The sequence below is a fragment of the Ambystoma mexicanum genome, chromosome 1q (genome assembly GCF_040938575.1).
Source record: "Ambystoma mexicanum isolate Mex_15411 chromosome 1q, UKY_AmexF1_1, whole genome shotgun sequence".
Lineage (NCBI taxonomy): Eukaryota > Metazoa > Chordata > Amphibia > Caudata > Ambystomatidae > Ambystoma > Ambystoma mexicanum.
The window spans coordinates 61116994-61132601 of NC_090922.1; the positions used below are offsets into that span (position 1 = coordinate 61116994).

A 15608-nucleotide genomic window follows, 5' to 3' on the forward strand; every position below is an offset into this window, starting at 1 on the left:
TTTGTTTAATTCATAAATAACCTCTCCATCCCAAATTCATCCAAAATTTCAATTGTACACACAAACAGCATCGCTTTTCAAAAGCTTAGTCTACATTCAGTTTAATCGCTGCTAAAGAGAGTGAGAGCCGGGTTGCTGCCAAACAACGCAGCCAAAATTGTCTCGTTTTTAATATTTCCATTTTATGGGCAAACAAACAAAATATTGTCTGTACAACATTTCAACTTCTGGGCATTCAGTTAGCACCTGTCAAATCGTCTCCAAAGTTGTAATTTGTACAGACAACAGGTCCTCTTCTCTCAAAGTATACCCCGTCTAGAACCCAATACTGCCATTAGCAGTACAAATTAGCTCTCATCAACATGAAAGGCTTTCTGGATTTTACTGCCGGGAAGATTAACACATAGGATTGAGATTTAATATAACAAAACGTAGATGCAAACAAGAGCCTCTAACGTGTTTAATTTCATCTCACAATCATGATTTTTCCACTAGTTCTATAATTTCGTTTTAATCACCAGCTGTTCCTTTAATATATGGTAATGCATTGCCAATCCACTGTGAGGAGTCAGAAATGCAAGACGGACAACTTGATAAAGGTTTTACAAAAGTAGCCATTGTATTAAATTATATGGGTGAGAAAACGCTTTGCTTTCCCCTTAGCCTAATGATTATTTCCCCCTGCTTATGAAAATAAGACTAAAGGAAAACACTCTTAACATCAAAAGATATCTGTCCCTCACACTTATACAGGCAACACAATCATATAGGTATCATAGGGACGTTCAGACTCAACAAAATAATAATTAGATTCACACATGAACTGTAGAATCATATATCCTTGTAACCTAGGTCGATCCCCCTTGCCCAGGATTAAAGTAGGATTTTCCAACTCAAAGTTCCAGTCAATAAAGTTCTTAGCAATAATCCAGTTCTGCTTCGAAGGCAATACAAAGTTCCTCTCAACAGCCAAGTTTTGTTTCCAACACAAAGTTTCTTCATTCCTTGAGTTTTTCACTTGGCACTTGAATTGTCCCACTGTCAGACAAGATTCATCACTTTATTTGTAAAGGTTTTTCACAAGGTTGTATTTGTCAAACCAAAAAGTCTGTCTTCACCCTTCTAGTGAATGTTTCAATATAACGTTTCCTCTTTGGAAAATACTACTTCTTCACCTTTCTTCTTTATATACATTAATGTTTTCATCAGGATTGTTTTACCACAGTTCATCAAACACAGTAGACTTTCCACTTTCATGGACAATGTTTTGGCAGATTCACCACAGTTCAAACACATTAGTGGACTTTCCACTTTCTATCACAACCACTTCCCACCACAATGCATTACTTCCTGATCCACTAACCTACCAAGACTACCACTAACAACCCCTTTCCTGGTATACTCTGCTGCCAGGACAAAAACTCCTACAACTCTGTGGTGTGGTTTGCTTCGAACTTTAAAAAAAGTCTTTGACTTTCACCAACATTGAAATTCACAACTTCTTTCATCAGGATACAATACAAATTGATGCTGTTTGTTCCACTGGTACGTTTGCCAATTGCACTGCAGGTTAGATTTCTCTTCCCCTTGAGGCTTTCTTCTAGGAGGGCTTCTTTCCTGCCATCTTTGTTTTTCTACTACCACACCAGTTAACTGTTGGTAATGTCTCTTATTCACATCTCTCCATTGGTCGATGTGTACAAAAAGAAGTAGTAGAAGAAACTATGTTCCCTACTGGCCTTCCCCCCTCCCCGCAAACCCCATCACCAACCCCCTCTCACGCACAATACAAACCCCCAAACACATACGCTTTCTGTTTAAAGGAATGTTCAGCGCAGGGCACTGGGCACTGAAGTGCAAGTTTCAACTTCTTAGTACACTTTTATTTTAAAATGTAATCATTCAAGAACAGTTTCTTTTCAAAATAAAAGTATAGGAACAGTAAAATGTAATTAAAAAAAGTAGAGGAGCACTGCTCCAACCGTTCCCACCCACTTCGACCACTGAATTTCTCTCCTTAGGAAAACGATTTCTCCTCTTATCTACGATTGGTCCTCTTTGGCTTGGATAATAATGCTTGTCATTTTCCCTTTCAGGTAATAATTTTGAAATACTCTCAGAGAAACAATATCCTCGTTCACTTACAATTGCCTTGCTTTGGCTTAGGCAATGCTGGATGTTATCTTGTTCAAATATTACTTCTTTACTTTGGCAAGGATGGTTACAATTGTGTTCAAGCATCTTTATTTAGGCAGTAATGTTTGCAATACAGGTTTAATATTGCCTCTTCATGACTGCGACAGTGATGGTTGCAATCTGCTTTAAATATTGTCCCCTTTTTACTTTGGCAATGCTGGTTATACACTTGATCATATATTGCTCCTTCTTTACTTTGGCAAAGGGTGTTAGAATATTTCTCCTCTCGCTTTCCTTCAATGGATCAGGCCACAAATACTTTAATTAATTAGTTCAGTATTCAAAACGACTTAGCAGCTAGGGGCCTAGTGCGGAACACCCCGGGGTCACCTAATGAAGGCCAACTCACACGTCTTTCTTTGCACATCTGCTCGACCTGCTACCGCTTCAGTCTTTTCTTCTCACGTGGGTTCCGTATGGTGTTTGACAGCCCTGATCATGCTCCCACGGTCCGCGCTTACTGCAATAGGAGCTTGTCACTTTCCTTGCATGCTCTGGTGAACGCCAACCACTGGAGTAAGACACTGGGGAGGGAGAGCTCCTCTCTCCGACAGGACATCCAGCAACTGCACTACTTCCCACTGTGCGTCCTCTGCAGACAAACTCCCAGCTTCTACGACTCTCTCAGCACCCCATTCTGCTGAAATCACAGCAGCGGGCCCGGCGTCTTCTCTGCTTCTTCCACTGCTGCTGTACACCTCTCCTTCTAATAGCCTGCACCTGAAGGTGCCTTAAATATTCAAATGTCCTGCTCAGGTGTGGATCATTATAACCACTAGTCTGCTCATCATGGTTCTCCAACTTTGAATTCCTCTTCATCGTCCCAGTACCTGGAGCACTATGGGACTTAAAGTCATTAATGTTCTTATTTTCATTAAAAGCCTCATTCTGTTTAAACGACCTTTGAAATACACTTTCTGGGGAGGTTTGTAAAGGAAGACATGGGCGATACTGGGCTTTACAGTGCACATCCAAGGGGGAATCATCATCACCAAATTGAGTGATATGGGTTCTCTGACTCTTACATATATCATTCCCCTGTTGATTATAAGGGTTTTCCCTTCTACCAATTTGGGTAGTTTTGGGAAGGGACGCCCACTCTGACAACAAGCCGTTAGATATTCTGCCATTATGGAAATGTCACCCTCCAAAGAAGATGAATACTGCATCTCTCCTAGCGGAGCTGCCCTATTCTCTTGGGGGCCTTCTCCGCCCAGGTGATCCACCTGGCCAATTCCACCCCCAGGGTTAGGATCAGGTAGCAGCTGCCTTTCCCATGCCACCTGGGAGGAGACTTAGGCTGGGATTCTGTGGGGATTCCGCAGGATTCATCACACCACCTTTAAGTCGATATTGCTGAAAAAACGTTCATGATCAATTTAAAAAAGGTTTAAGGTGATGGCCAGCAGGGGGCACAGACAAGATGGCTGCCTTTTAACGCAGCTCTGCCACTTCTCATTAGATGGAGGACATTTGCTACCATTTTGATCCCCTCGCCTGCTGCGGTGACCGGAAAACGAGGTCTAGCGCTCGTGCCACCTAAACCACCAAAAAAGCTCTGAGAATACACAGAGGTGTTGTCAGGCCCAGTGGAGAACCAACTTCACCTTTGCTCGGAGCCACCGAGACTGTAGCCGAGAACCCATTGTGAGGAGGAGTTTTGCCCAGAGCATCCCGATCAGGCTGTGGACATTGCTACGGGGTCTTCATGCGGTAACAGCCATTGGTGATAACATCAATCACCCACAACGTGGATTAACAGGTGGAGGGAGACAGGCACACCATGCTCACATTCAGGAGGTTGGCAGCCTACCTGAGGGCGGGGACGATTCAGTAAGGAGTCATGGAAAGCTCCTCTATGGACCGGAAGATTGAGGAGGGTGCGGCACCTGCCAATAGTGCAGTGATAAATGTGGCCCGGCTGGGATGCTGAGTGTAAGAGTGGCGAGTGACCATGTAGTTGGAACAAAGTGAACTTCTATCCCCAGATAAGCCCGGATTGTGGCAACAAGGATACCAGAGGGTTGCTGATGAAGCCTGGCAAATTCAGTATACCTGCAGTGAGCCCTGCCAAGTCGAAGTACAAGGTACCAGATGGAGTAGGTTTCTGAGCATTTTTGGTGGCCTCCAGGGATGTTCATCTCACTGGACAGGCATGCAGGGCTGGGGTGGAGGAAGCTGGACCCTTGTGTTTTGGTGTAAAAGAGTAGGTGATCTCCTGGCAAGGTGGGGAGTTGAAGTGACTCATAGCCCCCTAAATGAATTGGAAAGAGTCACTACAGCAATTTAAAGACAGGAGGTAAATAACATGGAAGGTGATGAACGTTGCCCCCTACGCCACCCGGGTATGGAAGACCAAGCAGGTAGCAAAAGTGATATTCTTGCTATCCTGGAAGAGATCAGGGGAATTCACAGACATCGGATTGAGGCTCGACAGAATGGCCAAGAAAATTGAGTCCATGGAGGACAGATGCAGTGTCTGGAGGCCAACCATCCCTCAGTGGATACACTGGAATCCCAGTTGGATGTGAGAATATTGGAACTCTAACATCAAGGAAATGTCGCAAGAATGAAATTGGAGGATATTGACAATAGGGAAAGGTGCACCAATCTCTTGTTTTTTTGGGTTCCAGGAGGAGGGCAAAACGCAGAGAGACAGAAGTTGGTGCAGGATGTTTTGAATATTCTGCTTCAGTTTGACAGCGGGATTGTAGTCACGATGGACAGAGCCCACAGAGTGGGTGGTGGTGGAAGTAGCCTGCATTCAGTTTCGGTGAGATTTCACAACTACTCCGTAAAAAAATCCAAGATCCTGTATAAAGCAAGATGTTTTGGCCCTATAGAATATGGAGGATCCAGGATCTCAGGTTATCAAGACCTATACATATACACCCTGGCAAGATGCAAGCAGAGTTCTGCATTTACTCAGTGGCTGATGTGAGAAACCTGAAGGTGTCTCTCTGACTAGCCCCAGGGAACTGTCATCCAGGTGGTCAGGAGACAGCCATCGCTATTGGATCCAGTTCCTGAGGGTGGACCAGTGTGGAAGGATCACCTGGATGGGGGGTCCTCATGGAGTGGAAGTGGGACACCGATGAGTGAGACGCGCTATCCCCTTTCTTATAACATCTTTTCCCCATCCTATCATGTAGGATACTCAGACACTCTACCCCCACCCCTTTTCCGACACAAACCCTTTCTTGCACCACGAAAGACAACAGACTAACACCAGAGCCGTTTACCTGACATGTCCCAACACAAGGGTCAGGCAGAGTCAGGAAATTAATAATAACCACACACACCAGACGGCCCTTTCCCTTTCCCACAGGGATAAAAGGTGGAGCACAATAGCGCACTACGAGCAAGGCAGACAGCACAACGAGAGAGCTATCCCAGGATGGCAGTTCAAGAGCAGGAGGAAGGCTGCAAGAACAAAAGGGGTGACAAGGAGAGAAGCGGCCTTGCCCTTTTCGACCCAGACCCGCAAAGCCTCCGTAGGAGGAATCATAAGACCGCAAACAATAGCCGACGTGTGCTTTAGCAGATTTCAACGGTGCACTGAGCCCTCCTCCACTGATAACAAAAGCAGGGAGAGACGCTTGCTACTGTGGTACCATCCTTGACTCCAGAGACAAGAAAATCCAAGCAGTTCATCACAGCCGGTGAGAAGGGAGAACCGATAAGAAACCGAACTGTGATGAGCGAAAGTTGCAAATGGCAAATTAAGGGAAAATCAAAGAACTGTTAACACTGCAGGGGAAAACCAGCTGCAGAGGGGTCCGGCCCCACGTGGGTGTTCACTCGAAAGATTCTGGCTGATCCCCCTTATTGTTGAAACTACTGATACCAGAAGGCTTTAGGAGAGCCGCAAGGAAAAGTAAATGGAAAGCAAAGGGAAAAATCCTGTATTGTGATAAAGAAGGAACTGTGTGACTGGAAAACGTGAACCCGGCTGAGGGATGCTTGCAGAATGGGGTGAAGCATGATGCCCCAATGAACACTGTGTTGACAAGAGTGAACCCGACGGAGGGATGTCCATAGTGGATTTTTTAAAAAGACATTGAGACTTGTGAATGCAACAGGTGCAATCTCTTGACTACAAGCTGTAGTGAACTCGACGGAGGGAGGCTAACATTTGAGAGGGGTCTGAGCACGGAAGAGGGGGACCCAGGGGTGAAAGCCATCACTGAACATAAATACGGAAGAGGAAATTTTGTTTTTGTTATTGTTATTTTCAACACATCAGGTCCTCGTGGCAAGAGACTTTTGCAGAAAAGAGACTTTACTGAAGATCCTGATACCTGAGAACGGAACTGTAGCCTCTTGCAGGGATAGCCCGAGAGTGTGCTGTGCTCAGGAGTCCCGTGCTCAAAACATGGGGAAGGGAGACCCCGGCTATAACATCCTGACTTATCATTTATGAACACTTCTTTCTTTCTTGTAAACCATATCCCACACGCTTTTTTTGTATTTAGTTGTAAGGATTGGCAATAGTTTTTTTTTCTTTTTTAAGTTTGGGCCCTTTTCATTTGACAAGACGCCACTAGCACTGCCTTATTATTATTTGATGGTCATAGCTTGCTCCCATCTTAGATTTAGGTTTCGATTAGGCATTTTTTCAACCTACCTATACAGTTTTAATAAACACCCTTGAACTGTGATCATTTGTGTCTGTCTTTACTGTTGCCACCATGAGTTCCTTACACTGAGAATGAAGGGCGTGAGATACAGTTGGTCCTATCCTTTCTCCATATCGTTCGAATGGGAAGGTATGAAATGTAACCTGTTTGTGGAGGATGAGTCACAGAGGAATTAACAAGTGAAGCAGGCTTGCTTCCAGAAGTGGACCCCCAGCACAGGAAGGTGCTCCCCCCAGAAGATAAGAATTTTGAAAGGGGGAAAATCCTTGGATCCATTAAGGTTAAGAGGTTTAACACCCTGCCCCCAAGGAAGAGATGCAAGTTTGTATAGGGTCTTGTTAATTGTGGTGAATGGGGTCCGGTTCATGACTTTTCTATGATTGACACTCATTGTCATCATGCTGCTAGGTTGAGGATGTGCCTGGGTCACCTTAGAGAGACAACGGAGGTGGTTAGGGTGGTGCAAGCAGTGGGCTTTAGTGAGTTAGACAATGGGTGTAATGTTTGACTTTCCAGTTCTTTTTAACATTTCTGGTAGCAATACACATTATGTTGGTTTTAGATGGATTTATCTTCAGGTCATTTACCATAACATAATGATGTAAGGCTACTAATATGTGGTCCAACAGTACCCAGTCATCGGCGTATGCAAACCAAGGAATATGCAAGTTGTTCATTTTACTGAGAACAGCTGGAAGATCAGCAATGTAGATATTAAATAGCAGGGATGTGAGTATGCACCCCTGTTTCAGACCTCGCTCTGTAGGTATTTTTCCTGTGTATTGTCCCTGATTATTTCGTTTTACTTGGACATGTGTCTCGCTATGCAACTGGATGAAAACTTTTATTAAACATAGGGAAAGTTTCCACCCAGCAAGTTTATTCCACAGAAATTCTCAGACCATCCCATAAATTGCTGCTGTGGAATCAATGAAAATTAAGTAAATCAGCAAATTTCCTTTTTGCATGGCTCTTTTTTTGTTTATAGATGTAATGCTAAAATGTTATGCGTCACCCTGTGAAAGCCCATCTGAAATGGGATTTGGGTAAACGTTTTGTTCGCGGGAAGGCTGCCCACAGTAAAACTGCTCAAGATCCCATTTTGACCGTTCATTGAAAACGAGGGCCCGATCAATTTCTGTCCCCTGCCTCCATTCTTAAGGCTGCGGGGGACACCCCTGCAAACCCCCAAGGCCGCAGATACCGAACATGGGGTGTGAGTGACACCCCTTCAACCCCTGCTCCTTAAGTTCAGTATTTTTAAACCCAAATAGTTCAAAACAATTCAAACTAATGGTAGTGCCCGAATTCAGTCAAATCTACCATGCGTACAATACCCTGAAATGGGCTTAATAATGATTTATCCTTTATCCATACTTGCTATGTGCAAGGCATACATTATTTTTCAACAATTGATTAGCAGAGTTTGCTAATTAAAGGTTTCTTGATTAGCAAACGCACCCATTTGATTAGCAATGTTGAACGAATATTTGTAATGCAACCACAAGTTATTTGTACCCAAGACATGAACTGAGCAACAATACAGCATTTTTGTGCACCACTGAAGTAAGATATTAGTGAGAGGAGTCAGGCCTTGCAAATTCTTTAAACCTTTATTAGACCTGCAACTCAGAAGTTTACCTACTGGACCCAAGAGAAATGCACTCAACCCATGGCAACGGATGACACAAAATGTAAATGTGCTTTCTGTAAAATGGTGCCCGTTACCACAAACCAACTTTGTTTGGTACGCTACTGCAACACAGAGGCCAGCCAAGCGCAGTGAACCTTTTATTTGACAATTACTGCTAACAAAGTAGATGCTAAATAAAAATGTAAAAAATCCCTTCAAAATGGTACTCGCCTCGACTATACGAGTGGGCGAGTAGATTTTGTGAACTCTGGATGAGTGTCTGTAAAATTTAAAGGTTAGTTGCATGAATGGACACAAATAAATAGATATGATATGAAGTCTCTCTAAACAGTTTTGCCATCTTTCTCCTACAGGTGTTAATATGTAATGCAATTATAATCAGAGTGAAGTGAGCTCTGAAGGCGAACTACGGTATTGTATAGTATTTTATTTATATAGCGTGCCTAGACTGAGGCATCTGGGCACATTTCTTGCAGTTACATATTTACAAAGTTATACAGAAATATTTGTACATATTTGGCATTTGCATGATAAAAATGTACAGTTGCATAGGTATGTATTTACATGGTAAAAAGACATTATGCAGGCATATATACAAGAGGGAGAAATTGGGACAGTAGGGGAGGTTAATCTTTGCTCATGAGGAGCCAGGATTTGACAGACTTACGGAATTTGTGGTAGGAGGCTTCCAGTCTGATACTAGGGGGTAAGGCATTCCAGGTTTTAGCTGCTAGTACCGGGAAGCTTCTGCCATCTGCTTTTTGGAGCTTGAACCTAGGTATGATAAGGCAGTCAGAGTGAGATGATCTAGTCAGTCGGTCCGTTGTGTACTGTTTGAATTTGTCGCATAGGTACAAGGGTGCTAGGGTATGCAGACATTTGTAAGTGAGAGGATCTTGAATTTGATTCTTTGGTTGATTGATAGCCATCGAACACTATGTCTCAGCTCTGAGATGTGGAGTTTTTTTTTCAGGAAATTGGTTGCTGCTCTGAGCGTGTTGTTTTGATATATTTGCAGTTGTCTAAGATTGTGTTGCTTAGTGCCTAAATATAAGGCATTGTAGTAGTCTAGCTTGGTTAGTACGAGGGCCCTGGCTAGGGTAGTGCAAGTGTCAGAAGTCAAAAACGGTCTACAGGCATTGATGAGCTTGCAAGTCTATGCAGAGGTTGATTTGTCTTTTTAAAGGAGAGGATCGAGTCGATGTACATGCCTAAGGTTTTGACATCCTTCGAAACCTTGATGTTGTTGCCATCAGTGTTGAAGGTGTTTAACTGATTGTCAAGTCTGTTAAGTGTAGCTTGAGTTCCTACAAGGAGTAGCTCAGTCTTGTCGTCATTTAGGCAGAGTCCGTGTTGCGTCATCCAAGCATGGATGATGAGATATATGTAATTGAGTCATTTGGAGTCCGTTATGTGATTGCCTGTGATAGGGATAAGAATTTGGGTGTCGTCAGCATAGTTTGCATACGAGATACCCATGTGGTCTAAGTCGCTGAATAGAGGCTTTGTAAATATATTATAAAACGTGGGGGAGACACAAGAGCCTTGTCGGACCCCACAGGTGACAGCGGCAGGAAGGGCGGATGTCATAGGGGAGAACACTCTAGCAGTTCTGTTATTGAGGAATGACTAGATCCAGGTGGTTGTGTCACTGGAGAAGTGGGCTGCCGAGGAGAGATGGCTACAGAGAGGTTTGTGATCCACAAGGTCTAAGGCAGCTGATAGATCTAGTAAAAGAAGGAGGGCAAGGTTGCCTTATCTTTTATGGTTTCTATTTGGGTTACTAGATCAATCAGAGCTGTTTCAGTGCCATGCCTAGGACGGAAACCCGATTGACGAAGCCCCAGTAGGTTTTTGCTTTCCAAGTGATGCTTGATCTGCAGGTAGGCTGCTTGATCGATAATTTTGAGAAGGAAGGGCACTGTGGTGATCGGTTTGTAGTTAGTCGGGGTTTTTGGGTTGGGGGATGGTTTCTTAAGGAGGGGCATGACCCAGGTGTCCTTAAGGTTAGTCAGTACTGAATTCATTGTAAATGAGGCATATATTAATGAGGTAATGAAGGGCACAAGCTTCTTTTATAATTGATGTTTGACAGACATCACCCATGAACCTGCAGGGTTTAAGGCTTAAGATTGTCTCCTCAACTTCCTTAATGCTAACGGAGGAGACTTTGAACAGGCCAGTTTGATCAGGTAGAGTAGTTTGTGTTGTTGGTTGGGGAAAGTTGATGACTAGTTTTTTTAGTCTAAATTTTCTCTTGTAGGAGCTCAATCTTGTAAGAGAGCGCTGTTTGAATGTTATGACACCAGGTGGTAACCTTAGAGCATGAGGTAAGTGGAGCCGAAGGTGATGCAAGCTCTCTAAGTATGTTAAATAATTCTTTAGTTTTGGATTTAGCCTTTTGGATCCGGTCATTGTAGGAGTCACATTTTGCTAGGAAGATCGCCGCCTTGTAGGTGGCAGAGGCTAATGTGAAGTTTTCTTTGTTGGAGGTTGAGGGGAGGTTTTCCCATGTGGTTTCAGCAGTTCTTTTGTTTGTTTTCGCAGAGTTCTTAGGTGAGGGGTGAACCAAGTGTTCATGTGTGCGCAGGGTTTAGCTTTGCACACTTTTTGTGGTGCGATCTTGTTAATAGCATATAGTTGCATTATAGAGGTTAACAAGATGTGTAGGGTCATCTTTGTCCTCAATGGCGTAGGAGGAGTTCATGAGGGGTTGAAGAAGTGGGAGTAGCTTTTGAGCTGTTATATTTCACGTATTTCTGGCTAGTCTAGGAGAATCCAATGTTTTGTCAGGGTTAAGGATGGTGCTCTTTTGTAAGGTGAAGAGGATGGCATGATGATCTGTCCAGGCGCAAGGCTGGTTAGATAAGATGTTAATATTGCAGTCTACTCAGGCTAAAATAATCGACCGAAAATACGGTCGATTCTCGCTTCACCCGGCCATAAAGTTTTACAAGGGCAAAGTAATCCCGAGCTTGGCATACGGATGTGAGGCAATGCCAGCGATTCCCTCAGTGATTTGGCCTAAATTGGAAGCCTACTTCTGGCGGAACGTCCTTCAGCTCCCAAGTTCTACTTCCATCTCGATCATCAGAAGAGAACTGGGAATTCTCTCCCTGAAAGCGGCCATCGAGATAGGCGAAATGGCGCTTTTTAGAAAAATATTAATGGAAGATTCACCACCTGTGTACAACATAATTAAAGCAGAAATGACGGAAGGAAGGAGCAAGCCTCTTACCACCTGGGCAGCCAAGCAACGTGCACACTTGATCAACAGTGGATGCTCTGAAGACGAACTGACCCAAAACCCCACGAAAATCAAACGGAAAATGGACCTCTCGGACTGGATAGAGACTCTTACATTAGCAGGAAACAACAAACTTCTCAGCCACTTGAACTTCAAGCCCAAAAAATTACATTCAACTACTGAAGTCCTGAAAAGATTCCCGGACAAGGCTTTAAGATGAATTTTTTTGAGAAGTCGTCTCAACCTTCTTCCGACAAATGAAATCAGGGCCATAAGAGGTCCATCAAAAACCAACCTCTGTCGCCTCTGCGAAACTAATCAGGAGCCGGAATCAGTAAAGCACCTCTTGATGCACTGCCCCAAAACGGAAAAATGGAGAAGAGCATATCTAGGCCCGCTGATTAATCCCAATCTCCTGTATGAAGAAGACGTCTGGTGGAATCGACTTCTGAGCGGTTCCAGAACTACATGGTCAAAAGCAACTGCAAAAATTTTAAAAGCAGCCTTAGAGGCATGTTCCCTTAAATCAAGCGAGCCAACCAACTAAGTTCTGACTAAATGCTGAACCCGGATTTGAACTCAAACACTGAGTACCAGAAGGGAACGCGCTCTCTTCATGATAAAGAAACTTTTAACTAGGCTAAAGAAACTTTAAGATTTTCTTTTTCTTCTTTCTTCTGATTTCTTTCTTACTCTTCTTTTTCCAGCCTTCTTCTCTACTTTTCTTTGCAAAATCATTGATATGATAAAAGCAAATAATAAAAAAAAATATATTGCAGTTAGAATCTGCGATCCAGTCTAGTTGTCTGCCTTTGTTGCGAGTAGCTTGTGAGACTCGTTGGGTGAAGCCTATTGCTGATAGCAAGTGCTTTGACAGCTTTAGTGTCACAGAGTCCTAAGTTAAAGTCTCCTAGGAGCAGGATTTGTGAGCCTGGTTTGGAGTTATTTGTGACAAGTAACGATATGTCTTCCTCGAAGGAGGATAGAGGGCCAGGAGGTCTGTAAATCAGGTGAACTATTATCATTTGTGTTGGTGATAAGGGTAATTTGATTGAGAGGAGTTCTCCGGAGGGAAAAATTAGGATAGGGACCTGCCTAATGCCTAAGGAAATGTTGTCGATGATAGCAACGCCACCGCCTTTAGCTGAAGTTCTATCTTGCCTGATAATAGTATACTGGTCTGGAATAGCTAGTGAGAGCAGTGGACCTGATGAAGGTTGGAGCCATGTCTCCGTAATAGCTAGGAGGTCAAGGTCATTAGTCAGTATGAGGTCATTGATATCAAGCACATGGGCTGTTAATGACCTAGCATTGATGAGACCTCCTTTGATGGTAGTGGTGTTGATCACTGAAGGCAGTGTAGTGCCTATGCTGTTATTACCAGACAAGCTCGTTTTAGCAGGTGACTTGTAGGTGGTGCTGGCCCTTTTCTTGACATTTTATGGTTTAGACGTAGTTTGGTGAGGGCTGAAGGTCGCTATTTGACATCTTTTAGGGAGTCTGTGACCAAGTCTCAGATTTCTTATTGCAGTTGGGCAAAGTAGGTTGGGTGTGGGTTTGAGGGAATATAGTTTTATCCATTGGTCAGTGCAGTCAGTGTATTGGATTTAGAAGAATATTGGTCGAAGTCAGGTAGGAAGGTAGTGGGATTGATACTGTCTAAGCATGGCAGTTTTGTGGACATAGACAGGGAGTGGCACCGTTTTGTATCTTTGGGATAGGTATACCATTGTGGATATTTAGGTGGTCTTGCTGTAGTAGTGTTATAAACAAGGTTTCCCATGGTCTTTAGGGAATGCACAGCCAGGTTAGTTAGTATACCAATAGTGGTTAACCAGAGTTGTGTCATGTCTGAGTTCAGTTCACAAGGAGGCTAAGGGTCTATACAAGTTAGGCTGCAAGTAGGTATGATACACGTGGGCTTGACACATCAGTTAACACAACATAACCAAGATAAACAACAGTAACCATATTGCAGTGAAGGTAAGATTACATTCAGCCTTGCAGTATCGGAAGGTCATTGTAAGGTATCAGACGAGTGAACTGAAAAGGTGCAGTTGTACTAGTAGAACTACAACAGATTAAGGCTACGACATGCAGATTAAGAAACATACAGTTTATGCAATACTAACAGGCGTAGAAGTGGAAATTCAAGGCGCTATTTGTTTGTTGCTTAGGCACGTCTGGTGCAATAGTAGGATGTGCTGGGAGCAGTAAGACCTAAGTGAGAAGCAGATGTACGAGGCAGATGCTGCTAAGTAACAGGCATGAAAGAAACGCTAAAGTACGCAGTTGGAGCGTTAAGCGGCTAGTATACAGCGATGAGTTAATGGGCTTCGGTGTGTGTACGGACCACCAATGCGACGCTTACACACTGGCGACAAGCATCATGAGGCGCAGTAAACATGAGTAACATATTAGTGATCGGTGCAGGCTAGATACGGAAAAGAAACATATTACGCCACACAGAGGGCTATATAGTGTCAACGGTCGTACCATGTGCAAATCGCAACTCTCAGGGATGCTTACCATGCAAGTGGCAGCGAGGAAGCATTCGAAATGCGTGCGTGGAAGGAGTTCGTACAAGGGTGTAGGGGAAGCAGGCAGGGGTTCTGGCAGATGCACAGTGTCTCGATCAGGCTCAGTCAGGAGCCTTTCTTGGTTGCCTTTGTTGGGGGCCGGCTAACACCTGCCGGTGCCCCGCAATTGGCTATGTGAAGGTGGCTAGCCAATCGGTGTATGGTATTGCAGTAGATCTACAGACTGGATGAAACTATCACTACATTGAGTAAACATCTAGTTAGATTTGTGTATTTGTTTTATAAGATGGAAGAAAATAAGAGACTAAGCAGAGTGGATGGTGTAGCAGGCAGAGAACTGGAGAAACTAGGTGGAATATTGTAATTTGCGGCCATCTCACTTTCAGGGTAGCTGGTAAAATGGTAAAAAGCAACAGGGTGATGAGACAAAATGTCAAGGAGAATGGGATTAGCTCATTGGTTGAGCACCAGTTTCACAGATGGATGCAGCCAACACATCACAGATCTAAGTTTGCCATCAAAACCATTTGGCAGTGTAATCATGTTCATTTTAGAGTGATGTATCTTTCCCACAAAATGAAACATAGTTGACACTGATATCTAGATACAGTAACCTTAACTTTACTGTAAACAAGAAATCTTGCCTAGCACTCCCACACAGGACTTTGGCACTTAAGAGTGGAGGAGATATTATTCCTGCACTCTCTCACTCAATTAGAGGGTGGAGAGAGGAAAGCGGAGTGAGCTGTGCTTTCATTGAACAGGGTAATTTAAATATCTGGCTTTGCTACACATGTGCCCATTTAATTAGAAAACCTACAGAATTGCATAGCAAATTGCTGTGCGACACTGCTTATTTTATGCCTTGTATGTGTGTCCAATAAAACAACCATTATAATTGGCTGAGTCCAAGTGATCAACTTTCTTGAATACATGGATTACCAAGTATTTCTGCCAAGAACTGGGAATATGCCCTTTAGACCCAATGCTGTCAAAAAGCCATTTCATGATACTAACCCAAATAGTAGGAATTCCCTACAAAACAACATTGATAGGCCATCAGGGCTCGAAGCTCGTGAGTTCTTTAAAATAAGAACAAGATCTCGAATATCATCCATGTATAAATAATGTCAAGATGACTAGCGCATGTAGTATGAAGGGTCATTTCATAATTGCCAGCATTACCAAAGTTGTTCTTTATGTGTGATGTCCATTGCATAACAAATGTTATTCTCAGCTATATTTTCCTTGTTTGCACTTTACTTGTGCTTTTTTCCTCAATCTTGTTTTAGCCCATTTTTTGGGGAGGTGTGGGGGGTGCAGTAATCATT

At 43.4% G+C, this 15608-nt stretch overlaps 1 protein-coding gene across 4 annotated transcripts in view; it reads right to left on the minus strand.

Annotated features, from left to right (window-relative positions):
- WWP2 (WW domain containing E3 ubiquitin protein ligase 2) overlaps positions 1 to 15608 on the minus strand; it is a 1426252-nt gene that overhangs the window by 1163757 nt on the left and 246887 nt on the right. Inside the window, exon 3 of one of the 4 annotated variants that reach the window (XM_069635516.1) lies at positions 9158 to 9264. The exons of the other annotated variants lie outside the window; for them this stretch is intronic. The gene's annotated coding sequence lies outside the window, so the exon portion shown is untranslated. The remainder of the gene's footprint in view (positions 1 to 9157; positions 9265 to 15608) is intronic. 4 annotated transcript variants of the gene reach the window in all.